Genomic DNA, 12,629 nt, shown 5'->3' on the forward strand with positions numbered 1-12,629 from the left:
GTGTGTGTAATGTGTGTGTGCTGTGTGTGTGGGTGTGGGAGCTATCCTGTATGGGACCTAACATGTCTTACTGTGAAAATACGTTGTCTCAGTTATAGCAATGTAATAGCAGTAGGCTGGTCATTTGCATAAGAAATAGCACTTCCTACAAATCCCTCTCTTCACATCTCCCCAGAGACGTGACACAACCTAACTAGATCCAGACACAAAAGAAAACTTTTCCCAGAAGGAAAAGTTTTGTGATTCCTCTCTTCACATCTCCTAAGAGATGTGACATAAACTAGGCAAGTCAGGCGGAATGGTCCACATGCCCCTCTTCCCAATTCAGAAGAGGCACGACATAGAATGGAGAAGCTCAAAAGCAGTAAAAGCAACGGGATCCTCCTCCTCATATTCGGGTTCCGTTTCCCCTAAAAGGGAAACATCTGGGAAGGGCTTGCTGGGTCAATGGCCTTAGATATAACTCTAGTAGTGAGTGAGCAAATGCAACAGCAGCCGCACAACACTAAAATGGCTGCAAAACTGAAAGATGGGTCTCATGCTCCATACCGTTATCTCGCACCTGGCTCCTGTTATCTAACAAAAGACCGCTTGTTCTCGCAACCCCACGCTCTGAATGTGCCCTCCTCCCAACTCATTTGAACAGTTCGTCTTCATGCTACTCTGTATTTTTCCATCATGAGAAAGTCCCATGGCCCTGATACTTTTAACAATGTTTCAAATCAGCTAGGTTGCATAAAACATACATACATCCACACAAGGCAACAGCAGATAATATTCAATCATATATATGGTAATGGCTGTAATGTAAATACAGGATCCAACAGAACCTGGTCTGTAGGACAGTGTGTCTGCCTTAGCCTTCTGGGAACCTGGTCTGTAGGACAGTGCGTCTGCCTTAGCGTTCTGGGAACCTGGTCTGTAGGACAGTGTGTCTGCCTTAGCCTTCTGGGAACCTGGTCTGTAGGACAGTGCGTCTGCCTTAGCGTTCTGGGAACCTGGTCTGTAGGACAGTGTGTCTGCCTTAGTGTTCTGGGAACCTGGTCTGTAGGACAGTGCGTCTGCCTTAGCGTTCTGGGAACCTGGTCTGTAGGACAGTTTGTCTGCATTCTGGGGAACCTGGTCTGTAAGACAGTGTGTCTGCCTTAGCGTTCTGGGAACCTGGTCTGTAGGACAGTGCGTCTGCCTTAGCGTTCTGGGAACCTGGTCTGCAGGACAGTGCGTCTGCCTTAGCGTTCTGGGAACCACCACCTTGCCTGGCGAGGGTTCAGTCTCCACCTTGTCTGGCGAGGGTTCAGTCTCCACCTTGCCTGGCGAGGGTTCAGTCTCCACCTTGCCTGGCGAGGGTCTCCCACCTCTCCACCTTGCCTGGCGAGGGTTCAGTCTCCACCTTGCCTGGATGTCTCTCCAGATTGCGGTGTTCAGTCCAGATGAGAGAAGGGTTTAGCCCTCTCAAGCCAATGTCTCCACGCCTTCAGAGCCTTGACAACAGCCAACAGCTCCCGATCCCGAAAAGAAAGCACAGGGGCGAGGAGCATTAGTGGCATACCCGAGCGCTGAGGGAGCACGGCTCTATCCCAGATCCGGATGAGCCAGCAGGGGAGCCGAGGTAAACAGAGCCCTCTGGTGACCAAAAATGCCTGTCCGCATCAGCCCGTCCACTCCAGTCGAACCAGTCCCCCTTCAGCAATGAGGTAATGGGAGTTGCTACCTGAACAAAGCCCTGATAAACCTCCGGTAGTAGTTGACTACCTGACCAAAGCCCTGGATAAACCTCCGGTAGAAGTTGGCTACCTGACCAAAGCCCTGGATAAACCTCCAGTAGTAGTTGGCTACCTGATCATAGCCCTGGATAAACCTCCGGTAGTAGTTGGCTACCTGACCAAAGCCCTGGATGAACCTCCAGCAGGGGGCTACCTGACCAAAGCCCTGGATAAACCTCTGGTAGCTGGCTACCTGACCAAAGCCCCCCCTGGATAAACCTCCGGTAGTAGTTGGCTACCTGACCAAAGCCCTGGATAAACCTCCCGGTAGTAGTTGGCTACCTGACCAAAGCCCTGGATAAACCTCCGGTAGTAGTTGGCAAACCATAGAAACCGCTGCACCTCCTTTACCGTGGTGGGAGTCGGCCAATTACACAGCTGAAATGCAGTCACTCTCCATCTCCACCCCTGAAGTGGAAATGCAGTCACTCCATCTCCACCCCTGAAGTGGAAATGCAGTCACTCTCCATCTCCACCCCTGAAGTGGAAATGCAGTCACTCTCCATCTCCACCCCTGAAGTGGAAATGCAGTCACTCTCCATCTCCACCCCTGAAGTGGAAATGCAGTCACTCTCCATCTCCACCCCTGAAGTGGAAATGCAGTCACTCTCCATCTCCACCCCTGAAGTGGAAATGCAGTCACTCTCCATCTCCACCCCTGAAGTGGAAATGCGGTCACTCTCCATCTCCTCCCCTGAAGTGGAAATGCGGTACCCTAGGAAGGAGATGGACTGTTAGAAGAACAGGGATTTCTAAGGCTTGACGTACAGGTCAGGCTCCAACAGTCGACCAAGTACCTTGTGCACCAGGGACACACACTTGGCGCGTGTAGCGGAGTATATCAGAATGTGGTCGATATATATACACCACTACACCCTGCCCCTGCAGGTCCCGGAAAATCTCGTCTACAAAGGCCTGGAAGACATCAACCCGTACGGCATGACAAGGTACTCATAGTGCCCTGAGGTGGTACTAAATGACGTCTTCCACTCGTCCCCCTCCAGGATACGCACCAGGTTGTAAGCGCTCCTGAGATCCAATTTTGTGAAGAAGCCCTGTGCATTGACTCTATTGGATATGAGAGGCAGCAGGTAGCTGTACCTCACAGTGATTTGGTTGATACCTTGATAGTCAATGCAGGGCGCAGACCGCCATCCTTCTTCACCGCCAGAACAAGGACAGGGACCGACTTCGGCGGAAGTCGTGACACCTACAACTGTCACCTTATGTAACAACTGATTTACTTAACTAAAGGCACATCTCAATATGTGGTCCAGGTGTCTTAGTGTTCCTATAGAAACCTGTGTCCAAACTCAGCATTAAATAGCATCTAATCAGAATAGTGTACAGAGCTGAGTTATTACAGCTATTTACATTTACATTACATTTAAGTCATTTAGCAGACGCTCTTATCCAGAGCGACTTACAAATTGGTGCATTCACCTTATGACATCCAGTGGAACACTAGTGCATCTAAATCTTTTAAGGGAGGGGGTGAGAGGGATTACTTATCCTATCCTAGGTATTCCTTAAAGAGGTGGGGTTTCAGGTGTCTCCGGAAGGTGGTGATTGACTCCGCTGTCCTGGCGTCGTGAGGGAGTTTGTTCCACCATTGGGGCCAGAGCAGCGCAGTTTTGACTGGGCTGAGTGGAACTGTACTTCTCAGTGGTAGGGAGGCGGAGCAGGCCAGAGGTGGATGAACGCAGTGCCCTTGTTTGGGTGTAGGGCCTGATCAGAGCCTGGAGGTACTGAGGTGCCGTTCCCCTCACAGCTCCGCAGGCAAGCACCATGGTCTTGTAGCGGATGCGAGCTTCAACTGGAAGCCAGTGGAGGGAGCGGAGGAGCGGGGTGACGGAGAGAACTTGGGAAGGTTGAACACCAGACGGGCTGCGGCGTTCTGGATGAGTTGTAGGGGTTAATGGCACAGGCAGGGAGCCCAGCCAACAGCGAGTTGGAATCCAGACGGGAGATGACAGAGTGCCTGGATTAGGACCTGCGCCGCTTCCTGTGTTTATTTAAATGTAATGTGCTTTTAGTGTTTATTCTGTGTCATTAAAAAATCACGGGGAGATTAGATCAAAGAGTGTGTGGATACATCTGATTGAAAGATCCATGTTGAGGTGAGAGACGTCTGATTGGACTAGATCCATGTTGAGGTGAGACACTTCTGATTGACTAGATCCATGTTGAGGTGAGACACGTGATTGGACTAGATCCATGTTGAGGTGAGACACGTCTGATTGGACTAGATCCATGTTGAGGTGAGACACGCCTGATTGACTAGATCCATGTTGAGGTGAGACACGCCTGATTGGACTAGATCCATGTTGAGGTGAGAGGAAAGGGGGATTGACTAGATCCATGTTGAGGTGAGACACGTCTGATTGGACTAGATCCATGTTGAGGTGAGACCAGAGTCTTTATTGGTTTGTAGAGAAGGCAGTTTGGGAGAAGGTGGTGGACTGTTTGAAGATTCTACAGTTCCCCTGGTGGAGGTTCTGGAACACTGATATTTAAGTCTGAGGTTGAAGAAAACAAATTTGGTGCTGCAATGTTGTGTGTTATCTGAATACCAGGCAGATGTTGGAGGGGAGACTGAAATGGAGAGGGAGAAGGGGAGAAGAGGAGGAGAGGAGAAGGGGAGAAGAGGAGAAGAGAGGGGAGAAGAGAGAACAGAGGAAAGGAGAGGAGAAGGAGAAGTGAGGGGGAGAAGAGTAGATGATAGGCAGAATAGGAGAAGAGGACAAGAGGAGAGAGAGAGAGGAGGGGGGGAAGAAGAGGAGAGAGAAAGGGAGAAGGGGGAGGGAGAGGAGAAAGGGAGAAGGGGGAGAAGAGGAGAAGAGAGGGGAGAAGAGAGATTGGGAGAAGAGGGGAAGAGAGGGAGAAGAGGAGAAGAGAGAAGGGGGAGAGAAGAGGAAAGGGGGAGAAGAGTAGAAGGGGGAAGAGTAGAGGGGGAGAAGAGAGGGGGAGAATAGGGCAGGGGAAGAAGAGGAGAAGAGAGGGGGAGAAGAGGAGAAGAGAGACTGGGAGAAAAGGAGAGGAGAGGGGGAGAATAGGGGAGGGGTAGGAGAAGAGAGACTGGTACATGAGTAGAGGAGAATAGAGGGTCAGCAGAGGAGAGGGGGAGAAGAGGAGAGGAGAGGGATAGATGAGGGGGAGAAAAGGGGGGGTGAAGAGGAGAATAGAGACTGGGAGACGAAGAGAGGAGAATAGGAAAGGGAGAGGGAGGGAGGAGAAGAGAGGGAGAAGAGGAGAAGAGAGGGTCAGAAGAGGAGAAGAGAGGGAGGAGAAGAGGCTGGAGAAGAGGGGAGGGGAGAAGACGAGAGGAGGGGATGGGAGAAGACGAGAGAGGGAGATGAGGAGAGGAGGGGAGAAGAGGATAGTGGAGAAGAGGAGAAGAGAGGGGAGGAGAGGAGGAGAGAGGGATAAGGTGAGAAGAGGAGAGGGGGAGGAGAAAATAGGTGGGAGAAGAGGAGAGGAGAGGGGAGGAGAAGAGAGGGGGAGATAAGGTGATTGGGAGGAGAGAGGAGAGGAGGAGAAAAGGAGAGGGGAGGGGAGAAGAGGAAAGGGGGAGAAGAGGAGAGGGAGAAAAGGAGAAGGGAGAGAAGGGAGAAGAGAGGGAGAAGAGGAGAGGGGGAGAAAAGGAGAAGAGGGGGAGAAAAGGGAGAAGAGAGGTGAGAGAAGGAGAAGAGAGGGGGAAAGAGGAGAAGAGAGGTGGAGAAGAGGAGAGGGGGAGAAGAGAGTGAGAAGAGGTAGAATTGGGGAGAAGAGGAGAAGAGAGGAGGGGGAAGAGAGGAGAAGAGAGGGAGAGAGATGGAGAGAGAGGGGGAGAAGAGTAGAAGAGAGGGGGGGAAGAGAGGGGGAGAAGAGGGGAAGAGAGGAGAAGAGAAAAGTAAGAGGTGGGAGGGGAGGGAAGAAGTGGGAGAAGGGAGGGAGGAGAAGAACGGGGGAGAAGGGAGGGAGGGAGAAGATCAGAGGTGGGGGGGGAAGAGGAGAAGAGAGGTGGAGAAGAGGAGAGGGGGATTTGAGGAGAAGAGAGGGAGAGAAGAGAGGGGGGAGGAGAGGAGGGGAAGAAGAGGAGAGGGGAAAAGAGGGGGAGAAGAAGAGAGGTGGAGAAGAGGAGAAGAGAGGTGGAGAAGAGAAGAGGAGAAGGGGAGAGGAGGGGAGAAGAGGAGAAGAGAGGAGAGGGGAGGAGAGAGAGAGGAGGAGAGAGGAGAGGAGAAGAGGAAAGGGGAGAGGAGGAGAGGGGTGAAAAGGAGAAGAGAGGGAGAAGAGGAGAAGAGAGGGAGAGGAGGAGAAGATCAGAGGTGGGAGGGGAGGGGAAGAAGAGGAGAGGGGGAGAAGAGAAGAGAGTGGAGAAGAGGAGAGGGGAGGGGTAGAATTGGGGAGAAGAGGAGAAGAGAGGAGGAGAGAAGAGGGGGAAGAGAGGAGGAGAGAGGGAGAGAATATGGAGATAGAGGGGGGAGAAGAGTAGAAGAGAGGGGGTTAAGAGGGGAAAAGAGTAGAGGGGGAAAAGAGGAGAGGGGGAGCTGAGGAGAAGAGAGAGGGGAGAAGGGGGAGAAGAGGAGGGGGGGAGAAGATGAAGGAGAGGGGGAGAAGGGGGAGAAGAGGAGAGGGGGAGAAGATGAAGAGGAGGGGGATAAGATGAAGAGGAGGGGGAGAAGAGAGAGGAGGGAAGATGAAGAGGAGAGGAGAAAGGGGGTGGGTGAAGGAAGGGAGAGGAGTAGAGGAGAGGGGGAGGAGAGGGGAGGAGAGGAGAGGAGAAGAGGAGGGAGAAGAGAAGGGAGAAGAGTAGAGGAGAGTAGAGAGAGGGGCGAGGAGAGGAGAGGGGAGGAGAGGAGGGGAGAAGGGGAGAAGAGAGGGGGAGAAGGGGGAGAAGAGAGGGGTTGAAGAGGAGTAGAGAAGGAGGAGAGAGAAGAGGAGGAGAGAGAGGTTGAAGCGGAGGAGAGAGGAGGAGAGGTGCGAGGAGTGGAGAGGGGAGGAGAGGAGAAGAGAGGGGGAGAAGAGTAGAGGTGGGAGGAGAGGGAGAAGAGGAGAAGAGAGGGATTGAAGAGGAGGAGAGAGGGGAGAAGAGGAGGTGGGAGGAGAGGGGAGAAGAGGAGAAGAGTAGAGAGAGGGGCGAAGAGGAGAGGGGAGAGGGAAGGAGAGGGGGAGTTTATTAACTCAATTCTACTGACAATGTTTGTCTATGGAGATTGCATGGCTGAGTGCTTGATTTTTATACATCTGTCAGGAAGGGTGTGGCTGAAATAGAGTCCACTAATTTGAAGGGGTGTCCACATACTTTTGTATATATAGTGTATGTACACATGGGTGTTGTTGCACCATACCAACGATAAGCCTGTCTTCCTCATCACATCATGAAAGGTCATGTTGATGTTCATTTAACCTCTGTCTCTCTTCCTCTGACTCCTCCCTTTCTCCTTTGTTTCTCTTTCTCCTCTGTCTCTCTTTCCTCTGACTCCTCCCTTTCTCCTCTGTCTCTCTTTCTCCTCTGTCTCTTCTTCTCTGACTCCTCCCTTTCTCCTTTGTGTCTCTCTCTCTTTCTCTCTCTTTGTCCTCTGTCTCTCTCTTTCTCCTCAGATCTCCAGGCTCAAAGCGTCAGTCCACTAGGTAGGTAGAGTATAAATCTACAGTGATTATAGCAGTTCAATATTAGTCAACTTTATTATCCCACATGGAGAAATGCATGTGTCCATACAAACCATTCTATAACCCAATAACAAGTAGTGTTTTATGGAACTACTAATACTTGTCAACCACAAAGCATCACTGCTGTTAGAATAACAGAATCACTGTCATCATCTGTCCTCACCACTGTGTTTTCCTCTCTGCTGTTTACAGCTGAACTCTCAGTCAGACTGGTGAATGGGACCACTTCCTGTTCTGGGACAGTGGAAGTCTTCTACAGAGGAGAGTGGTTAAGTAAATGTTATGGGTGGTGGAGCATGATGAGAGAGGTTAAGGTTGTGTGTAGAGAGGTGGACTGTGGGAATCCTGTATCTGAATCTGTAAGGGGGAGGGGTGTAGTGGAGATGAGTCTTCTATTAGACAGTGTGGCAGAAGAAGAGTAAGAACTGGTATCTGTGATGGTGGATATTATCGTCATGTGACCTGTTCAGGTAAGAGACTGGTCATATTGAGAGATTTATTTATACATTATACAATATTACCATGTATCATGTTTTATGTGTTTTTATTTCATTTAAATAGAGGGAGAGATGTCAGATGTATTTAAACATTATATTTGTGTTTGTCATATTGGTTTATGGGAGATGTTCATGGGCAGATCATTGTAGTTCAGATGGTACTGAAGTGAAGCTGCCTGATGGATGTCCAGCTGTTTATTTTCTATAAAGTGAAGTGAACTTATTCCTGTCTCCTGCCTGCATTATTCCCAACCCGATCCTGAGTGACTAAGAACCCATTTCTACCTCTCTTACAGTATCAAACATAGCAAACTACAATCTTTATCCAACATATTTGTGTTTAGTCCTCGACAGTGTCATCAACAAAACTGATTGAATGTTCAACCAACTCTTTTTCTCCAGAGTCTGTGCGGCTTGTGGATGGAGCTGGTCTCTGCTCTGGAGTGGAGGTGAAGTCCAATCAGTCCTTGGGCCTCAGTGTGTGAAGGTGACTTTGACCGGCAGGATGCAGAGGTAGTCTGTAGGGAGCTTGGTCAGGGGCTCCTGCAGCTCTACAGGGGGGCTCTATGGAGGAGGTGGGGTCAGACTGGATAGTAGCTCAGTGTAAAGGCAAAGAGTCCTTTCTCCTGGACTGTGACACCTCAGACAGAGAAATAACACCTGCCTACCTGGTAATGCTGGACTCACCTGCCTGTAAGAAACAGTTTGTCACTCAATCAACATTGTTTCTCACCTGGGAGGAAGAAGAAGAGAGACACATAGGTGTTAGTGAGAAAATAGTAAGATTACTGTCTCTCTCTTTTCTTTTCTCAGAGCCTGATGATGTGAGGCTGGTGGGAGGAGGCAGTCGCTGTGCTGGTGGAGTGGAGTGGTACTACCAGGGAGAGTGGAGGACTGTGGGAGCTGAGGACTGGGAGCAGGAGGATGTAGCTGCAGTAGTGTGTAGACAGCTGGGTTGTGGCTCCACTGTTTCAGCACTACGTGGAGACACCACTAGAGGGTTTGGAGTTTCCTGTCCTGGGTCTGAGTCTTCACTGAGGGAGTGTTGGGGAATGTATGATCTCCGTCCTGGACTCACAGTGATCTGCTCAGGTAATAACAAGATACACTATATGGCCAAATGTAGGTGGACATTATCAAATACAACTTAAATATCCCAGAATGCTTTTGTATTTGAGTGTTATCTCAGTGAACGTCTCTACTCACTACCACTGTCACATGTCATGTTATTGTCACATCTAAATGAGGAAAGTAGTTGAGGAGCTACGTTTTCTTTTTCTCTCCTCTTGTTCCAGATGTCCTGCTTCAGCCTGATATCAACATATGTTGTCTCAGTGACTGTAGGCCCACTACTCATGTTGCCCTGTGAGGGAGGGTGGCTGGCACTGTTACATGATGATGTTATTGGTTATACTATAGAACGAAGTTGGAAGAGGTTTTTCTTGTTCTCTTTTATTGTTCCAGATCTCCTGGTCCAGCCTGATATCTTCCTGACTGACCCAATGGGAAGGGTCTTCAGGGGTTACCTAGGGCCTGAGATGTTCAGGGGTTACAATCACCATCACCTGCTCCACTCAGCCACAGTACCCAGGAGGCTCCTTCCTCCTCACGCTCACCGGCTCCAACAGAACCCAGACCCAGCCAGCTGTCAATCACTCTGCTGCCTTCCTCTTCCCTGCTGCAGATGACTCACCAAGGGAACTACAGCTGTGTTTATGACAATTATGTTTTCTCTCATAACTTCTCCTCTGAGAGTGAGCTCCTCCCCCCTCGCCATCACAGGTAACTGAACATGAACCAGACTTATAACTTTGTCATTGACAGATTTCCCACAGATCTATGTGATGATGATCAGTCCCCTCATCAAAGGTGTTTCTGTTTGCAGCCTCTCTCTGCCAGCCTTCATTATCAGACACGTTGTAGTGCTGCTGATCCTACTGACATCCATCACCACCTCCTACCTGTACTACAAGGTAAAGACATTTACTCAGACGTTACAAGTCATTTAAACTAGAGGGTGAGGGTAGAGGGAAGTAGAGAGAATGGAGATGGCTCAGATAGTAAATGTCTGACTGTTGGTGCTGTGCTGCCCCCAGCCCACCAGGAGGCAGAAGAGAGTGAACAGTGAGCAGCATGGATCTTTATGTCAATGCCATGGAGATGGTCTCTGAGCTCCAGAGCTGAAGCTGGACCGGGAGAGAGAGAGCAGCCCAGGGGACGGAGTAGGAGGAGAAGGAATCTGACCCTACATGCTGATCTTAGGTCAGTTTTGTGTTTTAAATCGATGGTCAGCAGTGGACTGGTGTTTAAAATGTGGTGACAAACCTGAAGTGATTCTAATTTTAATAACAAGTTCAGAAATTAGTTTATCTTTCTAGAACCTTGGAAGAAATCTAAAAGGAGTGACTGCAACCACCATTATTCATTTAGTTTGGTTTTACCACCAGAGTAACATGGGTGTTTGGGTAACATGGGGTTTTGGGTAACATGGGGTTCTGGGTAAAATGGGGTTTTGGGTAACATGGGGTTCTGGGTAACATGGGGTTTTGGGTAACATGGGGTTGGGTAACATGGGGTTTGGGTAACATGGGGTTGGGTAACATGGGGTTGGGTAACATGGGGGTAACATGGGGTTTGGTAAAATGGGTTTGGGTAACATGGGGGTAACATGGGGTTAACATGGGGTAACATGGGGGTAACATGGGGTTGGGTAAAATGGGTTTGGGTAACATGGGGGTAACATGGGGTTGGGTAACATGGGGTTGGGTAACATGGGTTTGGGTAACATGGGGTAAATATGGGGGTAACATGGGTTTGGGTAACTTGGGGGTAACATGGGTTTGGGTAACATGGGGGTACATGGTCGTTTGGGTAAATATGGGGTTTGGGTAACATGGGGGTAACATGGGGTTTGGGTAACATGGTGGTTTGGGTAACATGGGGTTTGGGTAACATGTGTTTGGGTAACATGGGGTTTTGGGTAACATGTGTCGGGTAACATGGGGGAAACATGGGGTGGGGTAACATGGGGATTGGGAAACATGTGTTCGGTAACATGGGGTAACATGGGGTTGGGTAACATGGGGGGTAACATGGGGGTTTGGGTAACATGGGCTTTTGGTAAATGGGGGTTTTGGTAACTTGGGGTTTTGGGTAACATGGGGGTTTGGGTAACATGGGGGTAACATGGGGGTAACATGGGGGTTCAGGTAACATGGGGGTAACATGGGGTTTGGGTAACATGGGGGTAACATGGGGTTTGGGTAACATGGGGGTAAATATGGGGTTGGGTAACATGGGGGGTACGGGGGTAACATGGGGGGGTAACATGGGGTTTGGGTATGGGGTAACATGGGGGTTGGGTAACATGGGGTTGGGTAACATGGGGTTTGGTAACATGGGGGTAACATGGCTTGGGTAACATGGGGTAACATGGGGTTTGGGTAACATGGGGGTAACATGGGGTTTGGGTAACATGGGGGTAACATGGGGTTTGGGTAACATGGGGTTTGGGTAACATGGGGTTTGGGTAACATGGGGGTAACATGGGGTTTGGGTAACATGGGGTTCTGGGTAACATGTGGCTTTAATTATTTTAAGAGAGATCTCAATTACGTCTGTTTTGTGTCCAGAATGTATTGATTTTTGCTTTTGTCTTCGTTTCTTTATCTTATTTAGTGTCTCTTAGATTCTTTATCTTATTTAGTGTCTCTTAGATTCTTTATCTTATTTAGTGTCTCTTAGATTCTTTATCTTATTTAGTGTCTCTTAGATTCTTTATCTTATTTAGTGTCTCTTAGATTCTTTATCTTATTTAGTGTCTCTTAGATTCTTTATCTTGAAGTGTTTCCATTATTAGTCCAGGTATTATTATAATCATCTGTTCATTCTTTGTATTTTGAAACATTTTTTAATAAAGGGGTTTGTTGTTGTTTACCTCTCATGATGTTATTGATTATAAACGTTATAATATTGATTATGATGTAGATTAGTGTTATGATGTTAGTAGTATAGAGATAATGATGTTATTGATTATAAATGTTATGATATTGATTATGATGTAGATTAGTGTTATGATGTTAGTAGTATAGAGATAATGATGTTATTGATTATAAATGTTATGATATTGATTATTGATTATGAGGTAGATTATTGTTATGATGTTGCTCTCTAAACTGCCATGTAATCAACTGGATGCTTTTAATAAAATTACAGGCTGTCAGTCTTGTGTGATTTAATTATTAGACAGACTACAACATACAGTATGAATTAACTGAGATCAGTCTGTGTGATTCCCCTCTTGGACAGACTACAACATACAGTATGAATTAACTGAGATCAGTCTGTGTGATTCCCTTCTTGGACAGACTACAACATACAGTATGAATTAACTGAGATCAGTCTGTGTGATTCCCTTCTTGGACAGACTACAATATACAGTATGAATTAACTGAGATCAGTCTGTGTGATTCTCCTCGTGGACAGACTACAACATACAGTATGAATTAACTGAGATCAGTCTGTGTGATTCCCCTCTTGGACAGACTACAACATACAGTATGAATTAACTGAGATCAGTCTGTGTGATTCCCCTCTTGGACAGACTACAACATACAGTATGAATTAACTGAGATCAGTCTGGTGTGATTTAATTATTAGACAGACTACAACATACAGTATGAATTAACTGAGATCAGTCTGTGTGATTCCCTCTTGG

The 12,629-nt window shown here is 48.3% G+C and overlaps 1 long non-coding RNA gene across 1 annotated transcript; it reads left to right on the forward strand.

The window, feature by feature from the left end:
• The first annotated feature begins 7,315 nt into the window (after positions 1-7,315).
• Positions 7,316-8,354, forward strand: LOC135570756 (uncharacterized). The gene is made up of 3 exons (XR_010463597.1): positions 7,316-7,376; positions 7,608-7,885; positions 8,315-8,354. It is a non-coding gene; the product is annotated as an uncharacterized LOC135570756 (long non-coding RNA).
• Positions 8,355-12,629: the final 4,275 nt, after the last annotated feature.

The sequence above is a fragment of the Oncorhynchus nerka genome, unplaced genomic scaffold (assembly GCF_034236695.1).
Source record: "Oncorhynchus nerka isolate Pitt River unplaced genomic scaffold, Oner_Uvic_2.0 unplaced_scaffold_899, whole genome shotgun sequence".
Classification (NCBI taxonomy): Eukaryota; Metazoa; Chordata; class Actinopteri; order Salmoniformes; family Salmonidae; genus Oncorhynchus; species Oncorhynchus nerka.